This window comes from Coptis chinensis, chromosome 7, assembly GCF_015680905.1.
Source record: "Coptis chinensis isolate HL-2020 chromosome 7, ASM1568090v1, whole genome shotgun sequence".
NCBI lineage: Eukaryota > Viridiplantae > Streptophyta > Magnoliopsida > Ranunculales > Ranunculaceae > Coptis > Coptis chinensis.
The window spans coordinates 39,057,740-39,070,307 of record NC_141462.1 but is presented as its reverse complement, the minus strand read 5'-3'; the positions used below and the strand labels follow the sequence as shown (position 1 = coordinate 39,070,307).

The following is a 12,568-nucleotide window of genomic DNA, read 5'->3' as shown; positions in this document are numbered from 1 at the left end:
AACCTCAAAAAATAATTAACGGGAAATCGGAAACTTGATGCAAATGCATTGAACTAACCTCAAAGAACAATTGACATAAAATCGAAAATTATATGCAACTGCATTGAACTAACCTCAAAGAATAATTAACGGAAAACCAAAAATTGGATGCAACTGCATTAAACTAAAATTAGAGATTAACTAACGGGAAATCAGAAATTGGATGCAAATACATTGAAATAACATCAAAAAATGGTTAACTAGAAATCGGAAAGTCGGATGTAACTGCATCACACTGACCTAAAAACATAAATATCCACTTTTTTAGCCTTCTCATATGAGTAATTACGATTAATTAGGAACCTAAAACGAAAGTGAGTTCATAAAAACAAACTCTTACATGTATGCAAACTGTATAGAAATTGTAAACTATCGAACTAACCTAGAAAAACAATTAACGAGAAATCATAAACTGGATGCAAATGTATTGAACTAACCTCAAAGAGTAATTAACAGGAGATTGGAACCTGAATGCAAATGCAATTAACTAATCTCAAAGACTAATTAACAAAACATTGAAAACTGGATGCAACTGTACTAAATTAACCTTAATGAATAGCTAACAGGAAATCATAAAGTGGATGTAATTGCACTGAACTAACCTCAAATAATAATTAATGGGAAATCGGAAACTTGATGCAACTGGATTGTACTAACCTCAAAGAATAATTAATGAGAAATTGGAAATGGGATGCAACATACTACATTAAACTAACCTCAAAGAATAATTAATTGAAAATCAGAAACTTGATGCAAATCCATTGAACTAATAACACTAAAACATATTTGTATTTTATGTAGGGGGAATAAATGTCTCGACAAATATAGTTTTGCATTTTAAGTAGTGTTTATTATAATTATTTTTATTGTGATTAGGAATACCTTACTATTCAAGTAGCTTCAATATTATCTTCGCCACATTGGACATTCTTACAAAACTTCAATCAAACTTCTATTATTAAACCTAACAATAAAAGAAAAAGTCGATGAGTTTTATCAAGGTTTGGTGCTTCATTTTTATAGAGAGTGGCGCAAGAAATTTAAATGAGTAATTAATATAATTTTCATATCTCATAGCTATGCATAGTTGCTAATATTTTTTAGAATAATTTAATGTAACGGCACCCGTTCGTAGGACACATTCATATGATAAATTTTTTCAAGTGGGAGTAGTGAATTCTTTGAGGATATGAAAATAATCAATCTGTTTTAGTGATTTGTATACATTAGCACGTAAGCCGAATGATGATGATTTACCGCTAAATCACCATAAATCTAATAAAACTATTATACAAACTAGATCGAGTTTAAAATAATTCCATTTGAAAATTACAGATTAATATTCTAAACCACAAAGTGAATAGGCTATCTCAATTTAATCCCTTAGTTTCCAAGTACTTATGCACCATAATCGCTGCTTATTAACGTATTTCGGTTTATTTTCAATAAAAATATTTTTTGATTCAAAAATTTGCTGCTAAATCACCATAAATCTAAGAAAACTATTATACAAGCGAGATCGAGTTTAATATAATTCTATTTGAAAATTATGGATTAATATCCTAAACCACAAAGTGAATAGGCTATCTCAATTTGATCCCTTAGTTTCCAAGTACTTATGCACCATAATCGCTGCTCATTAACGTATTTCAGTTTATTTTTAATAAAAATATATTCTGATTCTAAAATTTGCCGCTAAATCACCATAAATATAATAAAACTATTATACAAGCTAGATCGAGTTTAAGATAATTCTATTTGAAAATTACGGATTAATATCCTAAACCACAAAGTGAAGAGGCTATCTCAATTTGATCCATCCCTTAATTAGTTTCCAAGTACTTATGCACCATAATTGTTGGTCATTAACGTATTTCGATTTATTTTCAATAAAAATATATTTTGATTCGAAAATTTGTGTGAGACATTTTGTAAAGCCTTTTCAGGACATAAAATATTTAATAGATCCCGGGCGTATGTCCAGGTCCAAAATCTAGTAAAGATGACTAAGGCAAAACTCTAAAAAACTCTTTCTCCCTACTCACTTAGAATAATAACCCCTTAGTTAATTAATCTTTCTATCATTAATTTTCTTTAGTTTTAAACCCTAGCTAGTTATTGTTTTATTAGCTTAGCCACCATTAATACAATTCTAGTCAATTTTCAATACAAGTAGTTCTTCATTATGTCTTATTCTTATTCTTTTAATTATGATAGTCTAATGAATCATAGCGAAACCTCTATTAGAGGGGTTTGATTGAAGTCTTGATAAAGGCTTGATGTGTTAGTGTAGAATAAGTTGTGTAAAATAGTTCACTTTAGAAGGTAGTTAATTCACCATGAGAATGGGATTAAATTGCCTCATATGCTAATTATTAGTTGGTAGAGATTGTCATGAATAATTAGGGATTAAAAAGACCTAAACTTTATGTGAAAAAAGAAAGATTAGGATTACAACAAATCTATGCTCTAGCATATTAAGAATTAATCAAGGTGGAATCAAATCCCCCTAGTACTTCTTTTCTCATTCACATCTTAGTATTAAATTGCCATAGTATAAGTTAGAATATCTAAATTAGTTAATTTAACCATATTAGTATAATTAAATTATTGCTCTCATTGATATTGTAGGATTTTTTAATTTAGAGAAATTATTACGTCTATGAAACTAGGAGTCGAACGAATTTTGACTCCCATTATTGCATGATAATTGAGAATAGAACTTTGATCTAAACATAGAATAATATAGCTTTCTTATTCCTAGCATAAATCATTATTCATAGGGTAAGAAACTGTCTTTTTTAATTATATCAAATGGCGCCGCTGCCATCTTAGTTTTGTTAGATTAGTTTCCCACTGTGTTTTCAATTCTACACATAATCCCATTTCACCCACCACCCGATTGTTTGGTTCTAACTGTGGTTGTTGTTTTTTCTGGAAATTTTTTCGAAACAGTACCTTGAGCACGCCTGCGCCCTCTTAACTCTATCATCTGTGCACGCCCGCCCTCTTGTTATTGGATTTTTTTTTTGAACAGTACCTAGAGCGCGCCCGCGCCACGGCCCTTATGAAGAAGCCCAATTTTCACTGGTTAGTCACCGGCTCTCATTTTGTTCAAGTTATTTTTACTATTCAATGTTCCGAACTTCTTCAATACACTGAGATCACGTATCAAAGACGTTATTCATACTCGTAGTGATAGAGATTTAACCAACCTAAATAAACAAGTTAATTAACTCCTATTACTATTACTACTTGCAAGCGCACAAGGTCTATTGTGGTAGGTGTGCGAGAACAAGGTCGAACCCACAGGGATTGTAATCTAGGAATAACTGAATGCTTAAAATATTATTTAACCTAATCCGAATATAATGGTGGTTGATTTGAAAGAGTGGTTTAAAAACTAAGATTGTAATTATACTCTAAAAATTATAAAACTTGTATTAACTTATGAATGGTAGAAACACTAAGGCATTTGATTCCACCCTAGACTCTTGTAGATTCTCTTAATTTACTATTTTAAATTTCTCAATTAAGTACGAGTAGCATGAGGGAAAGGAAACCCTAGCTTCCTCAAATATGTGTTTGTTTAAGCCATAATATGCATCTATACATGAAGTCAAATTGAATTTCAGCATATAAACATATGATTCCCTAGCAAGAGTTGTTTTCTTACGGCACAACTCCTCACTGATTCAATATACAATTAAAAGCCATGCTATAATGCTAATGGAGTAGTAATCCTATGATTAACTAGTCAAGATATGATATCTAATCATTCAAGATATAATCAATGCAAGTAAACCACTAACATCAGTGTAAAAACAATATCTAAATAAATTAAAATTGGTTTGAGAATAGTAACATCAAAATAAAGATATCCTACGCAAGTGTATGGCTTCACCAAAGCCCTAGCTTTGAGTTTAGCTACTCATAAACATGGTGGAAGAAACAAGAAAGTCAAGAAGGGGAGTCATTGACAAAACCATCGTTCTGTTGGGTGGCTTCCTCTCCAGCAGACTCTTCTTCTTCTTCTCCAAAGGTTCTATCTTGCGGTTTTGGATTTTGTGTGTGGGAGGCAAGAGAGAGAGAGAGTTCCTCTCTTCCTTTCTTTATATAGAGATCCCTTAGGGTGTACAAGCCTTGGAACTGCTTTAGAAAGCTTCCTTTCCGTGTTTTAATCACTTTTGGAAACATCCAAATCGAGTTTCAAGCGGTGGAAGAAAACTGCGAAGGGTGTTGTGAAAACACTGTTTTTCTGCTATTTTAGAAGGTCCCGCATGCGCGCTCTGACATAGGCTTCTAATAGCGCGGGTGCGCTATTACCTCTTGACAACAGTACCTCAACTTTTTGCAGTAGCTTTATAATGACGTACACATATTATTTCATATCTCATTTTGTTTAGTCTCTCTATGTAATCAAGACGTGAGAATCTCACAACTCCGTATAGTCCTCGATCTCAGCCCATTTCTTCGTATTTGCGTTGATTTCTGTAAATCCAAGAAAATAGACTAATCAAATGCACTTATATTAATTAACTAGATAATATAACATAAATATGGGCTTATATGTGTAGCATTTATGTGCTTATCAAATACCCCCAAACTTACGTTTTGCTAGTCCTCGAGCAAACTAACTCTAAACTAATAACAAAAATAAAAAATCCTAACTCATTTTTGTAGTAATCACGATTACACTTAGTATGTGCAACAAGCCTTTTAAACCCCTAGGTTTACCCTAGTCGACGAGTTTAGTCTCGTGAGAGTTTTCAGAGAAGATACTCACAAATTTCATCTATACAATAATGAGTAAGAAATAACAGCAATGTTTCCTTAATTTAACTCAGGTGTCTATACATCTCACTAGCAAGGAATAAAGAATAATAATTTTAAAACCTAAGTTAATATATGCATAATAATCAAATCATCTAAAAATAAACATACATGCAATGAACAATACTATGAAATGCAATGGCAGGTCCATTTATGAAACCTTGGAATAGCATCCCTAAGTAGGTCCTCACAAATATGTCAAGACAAAAATACTCTAATTTTTCTACTCAGGTTTCGCTCATTCCAGTGTGCAGTGGGCACACTTTTCCTCTCAATCTCAATGACATCCAAAGGAGCCGAGGTCGATCAAACACATCTGTCACTTACTATCACACCAACTTATTCCTAATTGAGCTAAAAGTCTTTATTAGGTGTTATGTATGGCTTAGGTGATAGTTTAAGAATAAATGGAATGGATAAACAAAATAGACAAGTCTGAGAAAATAAGGTCTTCAAATTATGTAACTAGAGAAAGCCTTGTTCTTACTTTGCTTCTACACTTTGTTTCCATCCTTAGCCTTTTTGTTTTGGCTGTTGACTCCTTTGATTCTGTTTTTGGAGTTCTAACTTTTTTATTTTATTTCTATTAATTTTTCTTTTCTTTGGATGGAAACTTTATTTTCTTTTTCTTATTTTTCCTTTGAAGCAACTAACAAATATTGGTTTTCCACAGGTCTTTCTCTTTTCTTTTCTTCATTTCATCCTATTTCTCAAACTTATCCAGTGGGTAGGCTATATATATATTTATTTTGTTTTTATAAAGGGTAAATAATTTGTGGTATATGAAAAGGCTAATGAAAGGCTCAGTGGGGCGACTAGCGGAAAAAATATTCTTTAGGTTTGAATTTATGGCTATATCGATCCAAAAATGGCCTAAATTCTCTTTTAGGATATGATATGGTGATCAAGCAAGTGGACATGTGATTTCTCTATTCGGAATTAACTTCTCTCTTGTGTCATCACTCAGATATCAACTCATATGAAAATTTTAGGCTAGATTCTCACAAGATATGTAAAATTAAGCACTCTAACCTAGGTCTCAGAAAAATGCTGCCAACTATGATCATGATGTTCATGCAAGACATTAATGAAAAGATGAAAAAACTATTACCTATATATTAACCTAAGTTTCTAATAACTACTCTTAATTCTAATGCTAAATGAGACTTCTAGATTATAATCATCATAGAAAAAGAAACAATACCATTATCACAAAGTGCATAGTATAAATAATTGTTTATTTTTCACTAAACAAAACATTTTGTTCCCACCCCCAAACTTATTGTAGACATTGTTCTCAATGTTGACATATATGTGCAAAAGAAAAAAGAACACATGGACAAGTAAAGATAAAGGAAAGAGGTTACCAAAAGCTCCATGAATGAAAAATAAAGCTCGAGTCACTTGTAGAAATTAGAACCTCACAAAAGATATAACAGTGATAATTAATATAGAAAAGGAACCAACTTACTACAACGACTAACCTGTGTCACATATCTCATTCTATAGGGTTACACGTCTCTAAAAAGACAGAGAAAAGGTGCTAAAGTGGAATGCATGAGATATGAGAAAGGTACACAAGACTCAAAAATAAAAACATGGGTTGCCTCCCACAAGCGCTAGAGTTAACGTCTCTAGCAGACGAATGCTTCACACAACTGATTCTTGGATTAACACTATGTGTTGGAGTTATCCCGCACATGAGGAAGAAAGAGAAATCACTTCAGTTTGCATGGAGAAGCATGAGCACATACGCGCTTAGTTTGGTCTTGCCCAAGGTGCGACTCGCACCCATGCCGTGAACAACTTACAGTACTTTAAGGGCGTGCGTGCTCGACATTTGCCTTGCCGAGAGTGCGCCCGCTCCCATGCCTATTTCGTGACAAAAAAATTTCAGAGAAAAAGTCCAGTACTGTTTCTTTCTCTCGACCCTTAATTTTGGCTAAGTAAGAAACCAACAAAAATTAAAAAGAAAGCAATAAAACGTACATGATACTCAATCAGTTATGATAAATAGGATCAATAAGACTTACCTCTTCCATATCCTGCCCGGCCAAACCTTCAAGGTATGGTTTCAAACGTTGACCATTTACTTTAAACACACGACCATCCGTAGGATCTTCTATCTCAATAACACCATGAAGAAAAATAGTTTTAACAATGAAAGGACCAGTCCACCTAGAACGTAACTTACCAGGAAAAAGACGCAAATGAGAATTATATAGCAAGACTCTTTTATTAGGTTCAAAAGACTTGTGAAGAATAGATTTATCATAAAAAATCTTAGTCCGCTTTTTGTAAATCTTGGCATTCTCATATGCCTCATTCCTTAACTCAGCTAACTCATTCAACTGAAGTTTACGTTGTGAACCTACCTTACGCATATCAAAGTTAAACGTGTTAATGGCCCAAAAAGCACGATGTTCCAATTCTACAGGCAAGTGACATGCCTTTCCAAACACAAGCCTATAAGGAGACATACCAATAGGAGTCTTATAAGCAGTTCTATAAGCCCAAAGAGAATCATTAAGACGTTGAGACAAATCCTTACGATCAGGTCGTACAGTCTTTTCTAAAATCTACTTAATTTCCCTATTAGATACTTCAACTTGGCCACTAGTTTGAGGATGGTATGGGGTTGTAAGTTTATGAGTAATAGAGTACTTTTTTATTAAAGATTCGAATGATCAGTGTGTAAAATGAATACCATTATCACTTATAATTGCACGAGGAGTACCAAAATGAGAAAATATATTATATTTTAAAAAGTTAACTACGACTTTATGATCATTCATTTTACATGGCACCGCCTCAACCCACTTAGAAACATAGTCTACAACAACAAGGATATAGAGATAACCAAAGGAAGGAGGAAAAGGACCCATGAAGTCTATACCCCAGACGTCAAAAAGCTTCACAACTAAAATAGGGGAAAGAGGCATCATGTTCCTATGGGACATATTACCTGTACGCTGGCATCTATCACAACTCAAACAAAACTCATGTGCATCCCTAAAGAGAGTAGGCCAATAAAAACCACACTGCAAAACCTTCGTAGCCATCTTTTTAGGACCAAAGTGACCACCACATGCATGGTCATGGCAAAAAGAGAGAATACTATGAAACTCACTCTCAAGGACACATCTCCAAACAATCTGATTAGGGCATTACTTAAACAAGTATGGATCATCCCAGAAAATATTCCTACCTCAGCAAGAAACTTATATTTATCATGTTGTCACCAATAAGAGGGAAATTGTTTTGTTACAAGATAGTTAACAATATATGCATACCAAGGCAACTGGGATATAGCAAAAAGTTGCTCATCAGGGAAAGATTCATTCACAGAAAAAATATCAGTAGAAGACTTTACTATAAGTCTAGACAAGTGGTCAGCTACCACATTCTCCGTACCCTTCTTATCCCTAATCTCTATATCAAACTCTTGCAACAAGAGTACCCAACGAATCAGATGTGCTTTAGCATCCTTCTTAGTAAGGAGATACTTAAAAGCCTAATGATCAGTAAACACAACAACCTTAGATCCTATGAGATAAGACCTAAATTTGTCTAAAGCAAACACAACAACTAACAACTCTTTCTTAGTTGTAGTGTAGTCCATCTGTGCATCATTAAGAGTTCGACTAGCATAATAAATAACATGAGGCAACTTATCAAACCATTGATCTAAAATAGCCCCAACTGCATAGTCAGACGCATCACACATTAACTCAAAAGGCTCACTCTAATCAGGTAGTTGTATAATAAGAGCGGTAGTCAATAAATGCTTAAGCTTCTCAAAAGCTTTCAAACAATCTTCATCAAAGACAAAAGCGACGTCCTTACCAAGTAAATTGCATAAGGGACGAGAAATCTTACTAAAGTCCTTAATGAAACGCCTATAAAATCCAACATGACCTAAGAATGACCTAATATCTTTCACAGTCTTAGGGGGTGAAAGATCCGAAATGACATCAATCTTGGCCTTATCGACCTCAATGCCTTTACTAAAAACAATATGACCAAGAATAATACCTTGTTGAACCATAAAATGACATTTCTCCCAATTTAACACAAGGTTCTTCTCCTTACACCTAATTAACACTAATTCTAAATGGTGCAAACCCTCATCAAAAGAATCCCCAAACACTGAGAAGTCATCCATAAACACCTCAAGAAATCTTTCTACCATGTCAGAGAAAATACTAAGCATGCATCGCTGGAAGGTACCAGGTGCATTACATAACCCACAAAGCATACAACGGTAGGCAAAAGTTCCAAAAGGACAAGTAAAAGTAGTATTTTCTTGATCCTCAGGTGTAATACATATTTGGTAATAACCGGAATAACTATCAAGAAAACAATAGTACTTATAACCGGTTAGCCTCTCGAGCATCTGGTCAATAAACGAAAGGGGAAAATGATCTTTCCTAGTGGCCAAATTCAACTTACTATAGTCAATGCAAAAATGGCACCTGATAGTCATATGGGTGGGAACTAACTCGCCCTTTGAATTCTCAACTACTATAAGCCCAGACTTTTTAGGGACAACCTGAACAGGACTCACCCATTTACTATCGGAGATTGGATAAATGGTACCCATATCTAACAACTTGAGAACCTCGACTCTCACTACCTCTATCATGTTAGGATTAAGCCGTCTCTTAAACTCACGAGTTGGTTTAGCATCCTTCTCAAGATAAATATGATTCATACAATCAGTTGGGCTTATACCATTAATATTAGCAATATTCCACCCTAAAGTTGCTCTATGCTCTTTAAGAACCCTAATCAATTTACCTTCTTGTTCACTATCAAGATTAGAAGCAATAATAATCGGTAAAGAATCATCAGGTCCCAGAAAAACATCCTTAAGAGTATCAGGTAATGGTTTCAACTCTAGCTTAGGAGGACTCTCTATAGAAGAGACTGGGGTAGACTCAAATGGAGTCAAAGGCTCTATTGTGGCTCTCCACGTATCAGTTTCTAAAATTAGGGTTGCATCAAGCAACACATTAACTTCACAAATGACATCATCTACATCACAACCATTACCAATATTAGTTAAGCAAGACTCAAGAGGGTCATTAGAATAACTCTCCAAGAAAGTCTCATGAACTATACTATCAATAAGATTAACATCCCAAAAATCATCAGGTTCAAGAGGTTCTTGACCCACATTAAACACATTAAGTTTTGTAGTCATATTACCAAAAGAAAGCTTTAACACTCCATTACAATAGTTAATGATAGCATTAGAAGTGGCTAAAAAGGGACAACCTAAAATGACCAGAATATGGTGTTTAGGATCTTGAACAGGTTGTGTATCCAGAACAACAAAATCAACAGGGAAATAAAATTTATCAACCTAAATCAAAACATCCTCAACAACACCACGTGGAATCCTAATAGACCTATCTACCAATTGAAGAGTAATTGGTGTAGGTTTCAACTTACCAAGAGCAAGCTGTAAATAAACCGAATAAGGCAACAAATTAACGCTAGCTCCTAAATCAAGTAATGCCTTCTCAATCATATGATCACCAATAACACAAGAAATAGTAGGGCATCCTGGATCTCTAAACTTAGGTGGGGTTCGGTTTTGGATAATAGAACTCACTTGCTCAGTTAGGAAAGATTTCTTGTGCACATTCAACTTACGTTTTTGTGTACACAAATCTTTAAGAAACTTGGCATAGGAAGGAACTTGTTTTATAACATCAAGTAACGGAATATTTATTTGAACTTGTTTAAACATATCCATTATTTCATTAAGATTAGAACCTTTCTTAGCTTGAATCAAACATTGAGGAAAAGGAGCTTTAGGTATATAAGATGGCACAGGGTTAGTCTCCACAGCAGTAGGAGGTTCTACACCCTTCTTAGAAGTATTATGACTATTAGATTCACTCACCTCACTCTCCTCCTACTCACACTCTATAGGATCAAATCTGACCTTAGCGTCCCTAGGCTTCTCAATCCTATTATCAACATGTTTTCCACTTCTAAGCATAGTGATAGACTTGGCTTGCTCCTAGTGAGCCTGGTTTAAGTTAGAATTTATTTCCAACTGACTCCTCGGATTAGCCACTGGTTGACTAGGGAACCTACCCTTGTCCCTGTCATTCAAAGTATTAGCAATTTGACCTATGGTGACTTCAATCTTCCTAATGGCTTAAGCATTAACCTAAGTATCCGTTTGACTAGCTTGCATAAACTATTGGGGTGTCCTAGAATTTCATGGTGTATTGTGTTAATTGAGCAATGACCTCTTCTATAGGTGAAAGTTTAGGTGGTTGAGGTGCATACTGTGGTGCTGGGTTCGAGTTACCCACGAGGCCTCCCTGATGTATACCCTTAGACCAAGACAAATTAGGGTGGTTACGCCACCCAGGGTTATACGTGTTAGAAAAAGGATTATTGCCTGGCTTTTGGTATGAATTAAAAGCATTGACTTGTGCATTTACGCAAGGGAAATTATCTATAACGTGGTCAAGACTTTCGCACAAAAGACACCCAGGGGCATTGACATTGTTAACTGGAGCTAGAGAGTTTGCCTCTATTTCTAACTTGAGAGCTTCAACTCTTCTAATTAAAGCGTCCATCCTAGCGTTCATGTCAAATTCCTTGTCAACACAGAACAAACCATTCTGTGTAGTACTACTAGCCACCTTCTTAAGCTCACGACTAGTTTCCCATTGCTGGACCTTCTCAGAGACTTTTTCTAAAAAGGTCCATGCTTCTTCTACAGTCTTATCACAGAAATCTCCAGTACTCATGGTCTCAATCATAGCCTTAGAATTAAAATCGAGACCCTCATAGAGAATCTACACTAGTCTGTCGTTCTCTAGGCCATGGTTAGGACACTGCAAGAGCATGTCCTTAAACCTCTCCATACACTTCCATAATGACTCTCCATCAGTTTGGCAAAAAGATGGCAAGTCTTTTCTAAAAGCAGTCGCCTTATGATTAGGGAAAAAGTTTTTTAAAAACACAATGCATAACTTTTCCCATCCTGTTATGGAATTCGATGGAAGAGTGTGAAACCAACTCTTGGCTTTTTCTTTAAGAGAAAATAGAAACAATTTTAATTTTATAGCTACATCACTAAATTGTTGAAGCTTAATAGTCCCACAAATATCCTCAAATTCTCTCACATAAAGATATGGATCTTCCTCCTCTGTTCCCCTAAACATAGGAAGGAGCCTCAGCAGATTGGGCTTCAACTCAAAGTGACTAGCATTGGTTGTAGGGGGAATGATGCAAGATGGTCGGGTTGTCCTAGTAGGATATATATATTCCTTAATAGATCTAGGTACTTGGGCAACCACGTCATTATTATTATCCTCCATGTTAGCAAAAATTGATGTATTGCCAACAAAAGTTACGGGTACTTCTAACTCAGGATTTCTACTTCTCCTATGGAGAGTACGTTCAATCTCAGGATCAAACGGTGCAAAAGGTATATTATCAGACCGAGTTACTACCATAAACTATTTCTAAAACCTAAGACTCTTATTTGACTATCACGGCACACAAGAAGAACAAATTTAAACTAGGAGTAAGAAAATACCTCCCTTAGTTTCGCTGTGTCCTCCAGCACTGGTACACTTGTACAAGCAATGTTTTGGGTTCCTCACAGCAATTGGAAGTAGCCTGAAAAAATTAGATGCCTCAGTATAAAAGTCGAGGGGCG

The 12,568-nt window shown here is 34.9% G+C and overlaps 1 pseudogene; it reads right to left on the bottom strand.

The window, feature by feature from the left end:
- Window positions 1-10,158: 10,158 nt before the first annotated feature.
- Window positions 10,159-12,362, bottom strand: LOC147487467 (uncharacterized; annotated as a pseudogene).
- Between the last annotated feature and the right edge of the window lie 206 nt (window positions 12,363-12,568).